The sequence below is a fragment of the Mercurialis annua genome, linkage group LG4, assembly GCF_937616625.2.
Source record: "Mercurialis annua linkage group LG4, ddMerAnnu1.2, whole genome shotgun sequence".
In the NCBI taxonomy this organism is placed as follows: domain Eukaryota; kingdom Viridiplantae; phylum Streptophyta; class Magnoliopsida; order Malpighiales; family Euphorbiaceae; genus Mercurialis; species Mercurialis annua.
Window position 1 is genome coordinate 11,305,130 of NC_065573.1, and position 10,959 is coordinate 11,316,088.

A 10,959-nucleotide genomic window follows, 5' to 3' on the forward strand; every position below is an offset into this window, starting at 1 on the left:
CAATACAAACGTTTACAAATGTTATGAAACAAATCCAAATGTTTCACCTTATTAGTTATTTAAACGTTTCACCTTTTTAGCGATTTAAGCGAAACATTTAAAACGTTACGAAAAAACGAAACATTTCAGCTTTTTAGCAAATTAAGCCAAACGTTTATAACATTACGAAAGAAATCCAAATGTTCACATTTGTAGCGATTTAAGCCAAACGTTTACAAAAGTTACGAAACAAAACCAAACGTTACACCTTTTTAGCGATTTAAGCAAACCGTTTACAAACATTACGAAACAAAACCAAACGTTTAACGTTTCACCCTTTTAGCAATTGAAGTCAAACCTTTAATACGTTGCGAAACCAATCCAAACGTTTAAAACATTACAAAACCAATCCAAACATTTAAAACGTTACATAACCAATCCAAACGTTTAAAACGTTACCAAACCAATCAAAACGTTTTACATTTTAAACAATTTAAGCCAAATGTTTACAGACGTAACGAAACAAATTCAAACGTCTCACCTTTTAAGAGATTTAATCCAAACATGTAAAACGTTACGAAACCAATCCAATCGTTTAAAACATTACAAAACAAGTCCTAACGTTTCACCTTTTTACCTATTTAAGCCAAACATTTACAACGTTATGTAATTAAGCCAAACATTTAAAACGTTTCGAAACAAATCCAAACGTTTAATACGTTGCGAAACAAATCCAAATGTTTCACCTTTTTAGTGATTTAAGCCAAACGTTTGCAAACTTTACGAAAGAAATCTAAACGTTTCACATTTTTAGCGATTTAAGCCAAATGTTAACAAACGTTACGAAACAAATCCAAACGTCTCAACTTTTCAACGATATAAGCCAAACGTTTAAAACGTTTCGAAACCAATCCAAACGTTTAAAATGTTACGAAACAAATCCAAACGTTGCACCTTTTTAGCGATTTAAGCCAAACGTTTAAAGCGTTACGAAACAAATCCAAACATTTCACCTTTTTAGCAAACGTTTACAAACATTACGGAACAAAACCAAACGTTTCACCTTTTTAGAAATTTAAGCCAAACGTTTACAAACGTTACGAAGCAAAATCCTAACGTTTCCCCTTTTTAGCGATTTAAGCCAATCGTTTACAAACGTTACGAAACAAATCCAAACGTTTCCCATTTTTAGAGATTTAAGCCAAACGTTTACAAACGTTATGAAACAAATTCAAATGTTTCACCTTTTTAGCAAACGTTTACAAACGTTACGAAACAAAACCAAATGTTTCACCTTTTTAGCAATTTAAGCCAAACGTTTACAAACGTTACGGAAAAAATCCAAACGTTTCACTTTTTTATCGATTTAAGCCAGACGTTTAAAACGTTACGAAACCAATCCAAAAGTTTAATACGAAACAAATCAAAACGTTTCAACTTTTTAGCGATTTAAACCAAACGTTTACAAGATTTATGAAATAAATTCAAACGTTTCACATTTTTAGCGATTTAAGCCAAACGTTTACTAACATTACAAAACTAATCCAAACGTTTAACCTTTTTAGCAATTTAATCCAAAAGTTTAAAATGATACAAAATCAATCCAAACGTTTACAAATGTTACGAAACAAATCCAAATGTTTCACCTTATTAGTGTTTAAACGTTTCACCTTTTAGCGATTTAAGCGGAACATTTAAAACGTTACGAAAAAAAACGAAATGTTTACACTTTTTAGCAATTTAAGCCAAAAATTTAAAACATTACGAAACAAATCCAAATATTTCACATTTGTAGCAATTTAAGCCAAATGTTTACAAAAGTTACGAAACAAAACCAAACGTTTCACCTTTTTAGCGATTTAAGCCAAACGTTTACAAACATTACGAAACAAAACAAAACATTTAACGTTTCACCCTTTTAGCAATTGAAGTCAAACGTTTAATACGTTGCGAAACCAATCCAAACGTTTAAAACGTTACAGAACCAATCCAAACATTTAAAACATTACAAAACCAATCCAAACGTTTAAAACGTTACCAAACAATTCAAAACATTTTACATTTTTAACGATTTAAGCCGAGTGTTTACAAACGTTACGAAACAAATCCAAACGTTTCACCTTTTAAGCGATTTAATCCAAACATGTGAAACGCTACGAAACCAATCCAATCGTTTAAAATATTACCAAACAAGTCCTAATGTTTCACCTTTTTACCTATTTAAGCTAAACATTACAACATTATAAAATTAAGCCAAACATTTAAAACGTTTCGAAATTAATCCAAACGTTTAATATGTTGCGAAACAAATCCAAATGTTTCGCCTTGTTAGTGATTTAATTCAAACGTTTACAAAATTTACGAATGAAATCCAAACGTTTCACATTTTTAGCGATTTAAGCCAAATGTTTACAAACGTTACGAAACAAATCCAAACGTTTCACCTTTTCAGCGATATAAGCCAAACGTTTAAAACGTTTCGAAACCAATCCAAACGTTTAAAATGTTACGAAACAAATCCAAACGTTGCACCTTTTTAGCGATTTAAGCCAAACGTTTAAAACATTACGAAACAAATCCAAACGTTTCACCTTTTTAGCAAACGTTTACAAACCTTACGGAACAAAACCAAACGTTTCACCTTTTTATAAATTTAAGCCAAACGTTTACAAACGTTACGAAGCAAAATCCAAACGTTTCCCCTTTTTAGCGATTTAATCCAAACGTTTACAAACGTTACGAAACCAATCCAAACGTTTCCCATTTTTAGAGATTTAAGCCAAACGTTTACAAATGTTATGAAACAAATCCAAATGTTTCACCTTTTTAGCAAACGTTTACAAACGTTACGAAACAAAAACCAAATGTTTCACCTTTTTAGAAATTTAAGCCAAACATTTACAAACGTTACGAAACAAATCCAAATGTTTCACCTTTTTATCGATTTAAGCCAGACGTTTAAAACGTTACGAAACCAATCCAAAAGTTTAATACGAAACAAATCAAAATGTTTCACCTTTTTAGCGATTTAAGCGAAACGTTTACAAGCTTTATGAATTAAATTTAAACGTTTCACATTTTTAGCGATTTAAGCCAAACGTTTACTAACGTTACGAAACTAATCCAAACGTTTTACCTTTTTAGCGATTTAAGGCAAAAGTTTAAAACATTCCAAAACAATCCAAACGTTTAAAAACGTTACGAAACAAATCCAAATGTTTCACCTTATTAGCAATTTAAACGTTTCACCTTTTTCGCGATTTAAGAAAAACATTTAAAACGTTACGGAAAAAAACGAAACGTTTCAGCTTTTTAGCAATTTAAGCAAAACTTTTTAAACATTACGAAAGAAATCCAAATATTTCATATTTGTAGCGATTTAAGCCAAATGTTTACAAAATTTACGAAACAAAACCAAACATTTCACCTTTTTAGCGATGTAAGCCAAACGTTTAGAAACATTACGCAACAAAACCAAACGTTTAACGTTCACCCTTTTAGCAATTGAAGTCAAACGTTTAAAACGTTGCAAAACCAATCCAAACGTTTAAAACGTTACAAAATCAATCCAAACATTTAAAACGTTACCAAACCAATCAAAACGTTTTACATTTTAAACAATTTAAGCCAAATGTTTACAGACGTTACGAAACAAATCCAAACGTCTCACCTTTTAAGCGATTTAATCCAAACATGTGAAACGTTACGAAACCAATCCAATCGTTTAAAACATTACAAAACAAGTCCTAACGTTTCACCTTTTTACCTATTTAAGCCAAACATTTACAACGTTATGAAATTAAGCCAAACATTTAAAACGTTTCGAAACAAATCCAAACGTTTAATACGTTGCGAAACAAATCCAAATGTTTCACCTTTTTAGTGATTTAAGCCAAACGTTTGCAAACTTTACAAAAGAAATCTAAACGTTTCACATTTTTAGCGATTTAAGCCAAATGTTTACAAACGTTATGAAACAAATCCAAACGTCTCAACTTTTCAGCGATATAAGCCAAACGTTTAAAACGTTTCGAAACCAATCCAAACGTTTAAAATGTTACGAAACAAATCCAAACGTTGCACCTTTTTAGCGATTTAAGCCAAACGTTTAAAACGTTACGAAACAAATCCAAACATTTCACCTTTTTAGAAAACGTTTACAAACATTACGTAACAAAACCAAACGTTTCACCTTTTTAGAAATTTAAGCCAAATGTTGACAAACGTTACGAAACCAAATCCAAACGTTTTCCCTTTTTAGCGATTTAAGCCAATCGTTTACAAACGTTACGAAACAAATCCAAACGTTTCTCATTTTTAGAGATTTAAGCCAAACGTTTACAAACGTTATGAAACAAATCCAAATGTTTCACCTTTTTAGCAAACGTTTACAAACGTTACGAAACAAAACCAAATGTTTCACCTTTTTAGCAATTTAAGCCAAACGTTTACAAACGTTACGAAACAAATCCAAACGTTTCACCTTTTTATCGATTTAAGCCAGACGTTTAAAACGTTACGAAACCAATCCAAAAGTTTAATACGAAACAAATCAAAACGTTTCAACTTTTTAGCGATTTAAACCAAACGTTTACAAGCTTTATGAAATAAATTCAAACGTTTCACATTTTTAGCGATTTAAGCCAAACGTTTACTAACATTACGAAACTAATCCAAACGTTTAACCTTTTTAGCGATTTAAGCCAAATGTTTAAAACGATACAAAATCAATCCAAACGTTTACAAATGTTACGAAACAAATCCAAATGTTTCACCTAATTAGTGTTTAAACGTTTCACCTTTCAGCGATTTAAGCGAAACATTTAAAACGTTATGAAAAAAAACGAAATGTTTACACTTTTTAGCAATTTAAGTCAAACGTTTAAAACATTACGAAACAAATCCAAATGTTTCACATTCGTTGCGATTTAAGCCAAACGTTTACAAAAGTTACAAAACAAAACTAAACGTTTCCCCTTTTTAGCGATTTAAGCCAAACGTTTACAAACATTACGAAACAAAACAAAACATTTAACGTTTCACCCTTTTAGCAATTGAAGTCAAACGTTTAATACGTTGCGAAACCAATCCAAACGTTTAAAACGTTACAGAACCAATCCAAACATTTAAAACATTACAAAACCAATCCAAACGTTTAAAACGTTACCAAACAATTCAAAACATTTTACATTTTTAACGATTTAAGCCGAGTGTTTACAAACGTTACGAAACAAATCCAAACGTTTCACCTTTTAAGCGATTTAATCCAAACATGTGAAACGCTACGAAACCAATCCAATCGTTTAAAATATTACCAAACAAGTCCTAATGTTTCACCTTTTTACCTATTTAAGCTAAACATTTACAACATTATAAAATTAAGCCAAACATTTAAAACGTTTCGAAATTAATCCAAACGTTTAATATGTTGCGAAACAAATCCAAATGTTTCGCCTTTTTAGTGATTTAAGCCAAACGTTTACAAAATTTACGAAAGAAATCCAAACGTTTCACATTTTTAGCGATTTAAGCCAAATGTTTACAAACGTTACGAAATAAATCCAAACGTTTCACCTTTTCAGCGATATAAGCCAAACGTTTAAAACGTTTCGAAACCAATCCAAACGTTTAATATGTTACGAAACAAATCCAAACGTTGCACCTTTTTACCGATTTAAGCCAAACGTTTAAAACGTTACGAAACAAATCCAAACGTTTCACCTTTTTAGCAAACGCTTACAAACCTTACGGAATAAAACCAAACGTTTCACCTTTTTAGAAATTTAATCCAAACGTTTAAAAACTTTACGAAGCAAAATCCAAACGTTTCCCCTTTTTAGCGATTTAATCCAAACGTTTACAAACGTTACGAAACAAATCCAAACGTTTCCCAATTTTAGAGATTTAAGCCAAACGTTTACAAACGTTATGAAACAAATCCAAATGTTTCACCTTTTTAGCAAACGTTTACAAACGTTACGAAACAAAACCAAATGTTTCACCTTTTTAGCAATTTAAGCCAAACGTTTACAAACGTTACGAAACAAATCCAAACGTTTCACCTTTTTATCGATTTAAGCCAGACGTTTAAAATGTTACGAAACCAATCCAAAAGTTTAATACGAAACAAATCAAAATGTTTCACCTTTTTAGCGATTTAAGCCAAACGTTTACAAGCTTTATGAAATAAATTCAAACGTTTCACATATTTAGCGATTTAAGCCAAACGTTTCCTAACGTTACGAAACTAATCCAAACGTTTTACCTTTTTAGCGATTTAAGCCAAAAGTTTAAAACATTACAAAACCAATCCAAACGTTTAAAAACGTTACGAAACAAATCCAAATGTTTCACCTTATTAGCGATTTAAACGTTTCACCTTTTTAGCGATTTAAGAGAAACATTTAAAACGTTACGGAAAAAAACGAAACGTTTCAGCTTTTTAGCAATTTAAGCCAAACTTTTAAAACATTACGAAAGAAATCCAAATATTTCACATTTGTAGCGATTTAAGCCAAATGTTTACAAAAGTTACGAAACTAATCCAAACATTTCACCTTTTTAGCGATTTAAGCCAAGCGTTTACAAACATTACGCAACAAAACCAAACGTTTCACCTTTTAAGCGATTTAATCCAAACATGTGAAATGTTACGAAACCAATCCAATCGTTAAAAACATTACAAAACAAGTCCTAACGTTTCACCTTTTTACCTATTTAAGCCAAACATTTATAACTTTACGAAATTAAACCGAACATTTAAAACGTTTCGAAATAAATTCAAACTTTTAATACGTTGCGAAACAAATCCAAATGTTTCGCCTTTTTAGTGATTTAAGCCAAACGTTTACAAATTTTACGAAAGAAATCCAAACGTTTCACATTTTTAGCGATTTAAGCCTAATGTTTACAAACATTACGAAACAAATCCAAACGTTTCACCTTTTTAGGGATTTAAGCCACACGTTTAAAACGTTTCGAAACCAATCCAAACGTTTAAAACGTTACGAAACCAATCCAAACGTTTCACCTTTTTAGCGATTTAAGCCAAACGTTTTAAAACATTACGAAACAAATCAAAATGTTTCACCTTTTTAGCGATTTAAGCCAAACGTTTTAAATGGTACGAAGCAAATCTAAACGTTTCACATTTTTAGCGATTTAAGCCAAACGTTTACAAACGTTACGAAACAAAACCAAACGTTTTACCTTTTTAGCGATTTAAGGTAAACATTTAAAATGTTACGAAACCAATTCAAACGTTTACAAACGTTACGAAACAAATCCAAACGTTTCACATTTTTAACGTTTAAAACGATACGAAACAAATCCATAAATTAAAAACGAACGTTTAACATAAATCTCTAAAAAGGCTAAGCGTTTGGATTTGTTTATTAACGTTTTCAACGTTTGGATTTGTTTTGTAACATTTTAAACGTTTGGATTTGTTTTATAGCATTTTGAACATTTGGATTAAATCGCTAAAAATGTGAAATTTTTGGATTTGTTTTGTAACATTTGTAAACGTTTGGCTTAAATTGCTAAAAAGGTGAAACGTTTGGATTTGATTCGTAGCGTTTTATACGTTTGGATTGGTTTTGTAACGTTATAAACTTTTGGCTTAAATCGCTAAAAATGTGAAACGTTTGGATTTGTTTGGCAACGTTTGTTAACGTTTTTGTTAAATCGCTAAAAAGGTGAAACCTTTGGATTTGTTATATAACGTTTGTAAACAACTGGCTTAAATCGCGAAAAAGGTGAAACGTTTGGTTTTGTTTCGTAGTGTTTGTAAACGTGTGGCTTAAATCGCTAAAAAGGTGAAACATTTGGATTTGTTTTGTAGAAAACGTTACGAAACAAAACCAAACGTTTCACCTTTTTAGCGATTTAAGCCAAATATTTACAAAAGTGAAACGTGTAATACCCCATACATCTATGACGTCGATTGTTGACGTATGACGTGTGAATTGTCAGCATCTTTTCATGACACGTGTGATATATAATGAGTTAAGAGAAATTAAAGTTATATGTATTACAGATTTAGTGATTTGATGGAAATGGAAAGGTTATATGTTAAGCAAAGCAATAACACGAAATGGGAGAACATATCACTCAACGATTTGATCACAGATATAATGGAATTCCGTAAATTAATAAGATGAGATAAATATGTACGAGTCATATATGATGTGGCATAGTGGGTGTTCAAGTTGGAGTTGATTCGAAATCATTTCGATGCAGTTTCAAGAAGTATTCACGACAGTGCGCAGGTGCTGCCTGCACACTAACACTGTTTAGTAAAACGACGATCTCTCCCAATTGAACCATTGAATCGACATGAAATTTGACAGAGGCGTTCATATGAGGTAAATCTACAAAATGACTGTTGGAAATTTCTATCTGCCACGTTTTGAGTAGTGTGCAAACGCACACAATAGGTGTGCGAACGCACATCCTGAAATCTAAGGAGTGTGCGCACGCACACTCAAGGTGTGCGAAAGCACACTTACTAGGTCGGCAACAGGAACTGTAAATTCGACCCTGAACGTTCTAGAAGAGGGGAAACTCATTCTCCTTCGTTCCTACAACTCCAACCCTAAAACTTTGTTTCCTTCACCATTATATCATCAAAATTCACCCAAAAACATAATCAAAGCATGAAAATGATATCAGAATCAAGATTATTCAAGTTTGGGGTTTAAGAGGCGAAGAACAATCAAATTTACTACGAAATAATCAATTTGCACATTTGAAATTTTGGTGCTTCACCAAAGAGCAAAGTCTAAGTTCAATATTTAAGGTAAAGATTATTTGATTTTTGGATTTAATTGGTATTGTTGGATTGATTAAATTATGGTTTGGAGCTTAGTTAAATTATTGAAATTTCAAGTGAATTATTGTTGTTTATAGATGTTGCAATAAATGCATTGATGTTCTTGACGTGTTACAACGTTGTACTTGAGTCGTCGATGAGATATGTCAGTTTTGGCTCTGAAAGGAGAAGTTAGGCGTAGCCACTGTGCGCAAACGCACAGTCTGTCTTAAGGAAACTGTGCGAACGCACAAGGTGACTGTGCGAATGCACAGTCTCTCTTAAAGAGACTGTGCGAACGCACAGGCAGACTGTGCGAGCACGCAGTCTGCTGTGTCGCTGCATAACAGTTGGTTTGATAATTCTTCGATGTTTTAACCCGTAATTACATTGTACGTCCGAAGTTGAGTCGAATGGATCTAAAGAGTAATTAAATATGCTTTGGACTAAGAATAACTAGGATTTAAAACCTGAAGTTGTATGAAACCCTAAAAGTGGAGCAAAGCAAGAAAATAATATCGGTTTTAGTCCTAGACCTAGGATTACATAGTAAGTTTGCGTTTATGAATTAAACCCATTCTAATAATATGATGTAACAGTGGATTCAACGAACTACGAGATTGACGAGTTCAAGTATTCGGGGGAATTAATCGACGTATCTATATATATATAGCTGCGGTGGATAGCGTTTACTGTGAGTACACTTTATTACTCATATTTTCATATACTAAAGGCTATATGAATAACATACTTTATATTTGGATCGTGTAATACCCCGTAAATTTTAGCGCTTTTCCGACAACTTTTCCGGTCGTTATGAATTAAAAAATTTGAAGTTAATGGTCCGGTTCGAGTTGGTTCGTGATGGGTTGATGTGGTGGTTCAACCATTTATATTTTTTAAAATCAAAAATAAATAAAAAAAAGGGGGTTTTATTGAATTCTCGTTCGAGAATATGGATTCTCGAACGAGAATCCAATTCCAGGCCTGGTCTCGTTCGAGACCAGGCCATTCTTGAACGGGAATCAGGCCTGCAAGGCCATTCCCGTTCGAGAAACCAACATTCCCTTGGACCCTTTCGTTTGGCCCTTTTCGACCTCGTTTACGGCCCGCTTCCTTGCATTATTTTAAGTCGATTTCTAAATAGAAAACCTAGATCACGCTGCAAGGTAGCCCTAGCCGTTTTTCGTTTGTTCTTTCGCTGAGAAACGAAGCCGTAATCATCCTCCAAAGATCGCTGTTCAGTAAGTATCTTCGATTCATTTGATTTCAGTTTTCTCTTGAAACGTCCTTCGGTTTTCTGATCCGTTCTTGCTCGTTTCTTAATCGAAATCAGAACCGTTTGATTCCAGACGTTCTAGACTCACGTACCTTCGATTTCCCATCTCGGTTTTGCTAAACGGTACGTAATCGATCCCGTTTCAATCGCCGCCGTTTCATCGTTTTTGTACGCAAATGTGTTTCTGTTTTGCTTAAATGGTTTCTGCCGAACCATTCATTCCCTTTGGCTTGGATTTTGGCTTCCTTTATGTTATAAATATCTTAGAGGATTGGTCCTTAATGGTTTAATCTTTGGTCGTGGTTTTAAATCCGACAATTCGGATCTATTGTAATGTATGTTTCTCGGTTTCATTTTTGTTATAGAGTTACTGTTAACATGTTTTCAATGTTTGGTTCTTGCCTAAGATGAGTTCTGGGTTGGTGTTATGTCCTTTGATCATACTCTAGTTGGATTATGATCTTAAGCTTGATTATGATTAAGAAATGGGTTTAGTAGCTTTAAATGGAAAATTTTGGTTTGTTAAGCTCTGTGCGTAGCCTCTCTGTTCATGGGCATATGAATTGGTTGTTCATTAGGTGAAGGTGATGGCTAAATAGCCATAAAGGTTACCAATTTATTTTGACTAAAACAAATGAATTCCTTTAGTTATTGTAAATTGAATCTATTTAATAATAACTTTGAATTTAGATATGTTATAAATGATATATTTAAACGATGGGTGTTTATAAATTAAGCTAATATAATTACTCGGGTAATTATAATTAATTTCAAATTTAAATTTGGTTTAATTGGTTAAATTACAATTTAGCCCCTGAACTTATTCTACAACCTTATTAAATGGATTTTTGACTAGTAACTTTATATTTGGTTTTTATTATAAGCAAAA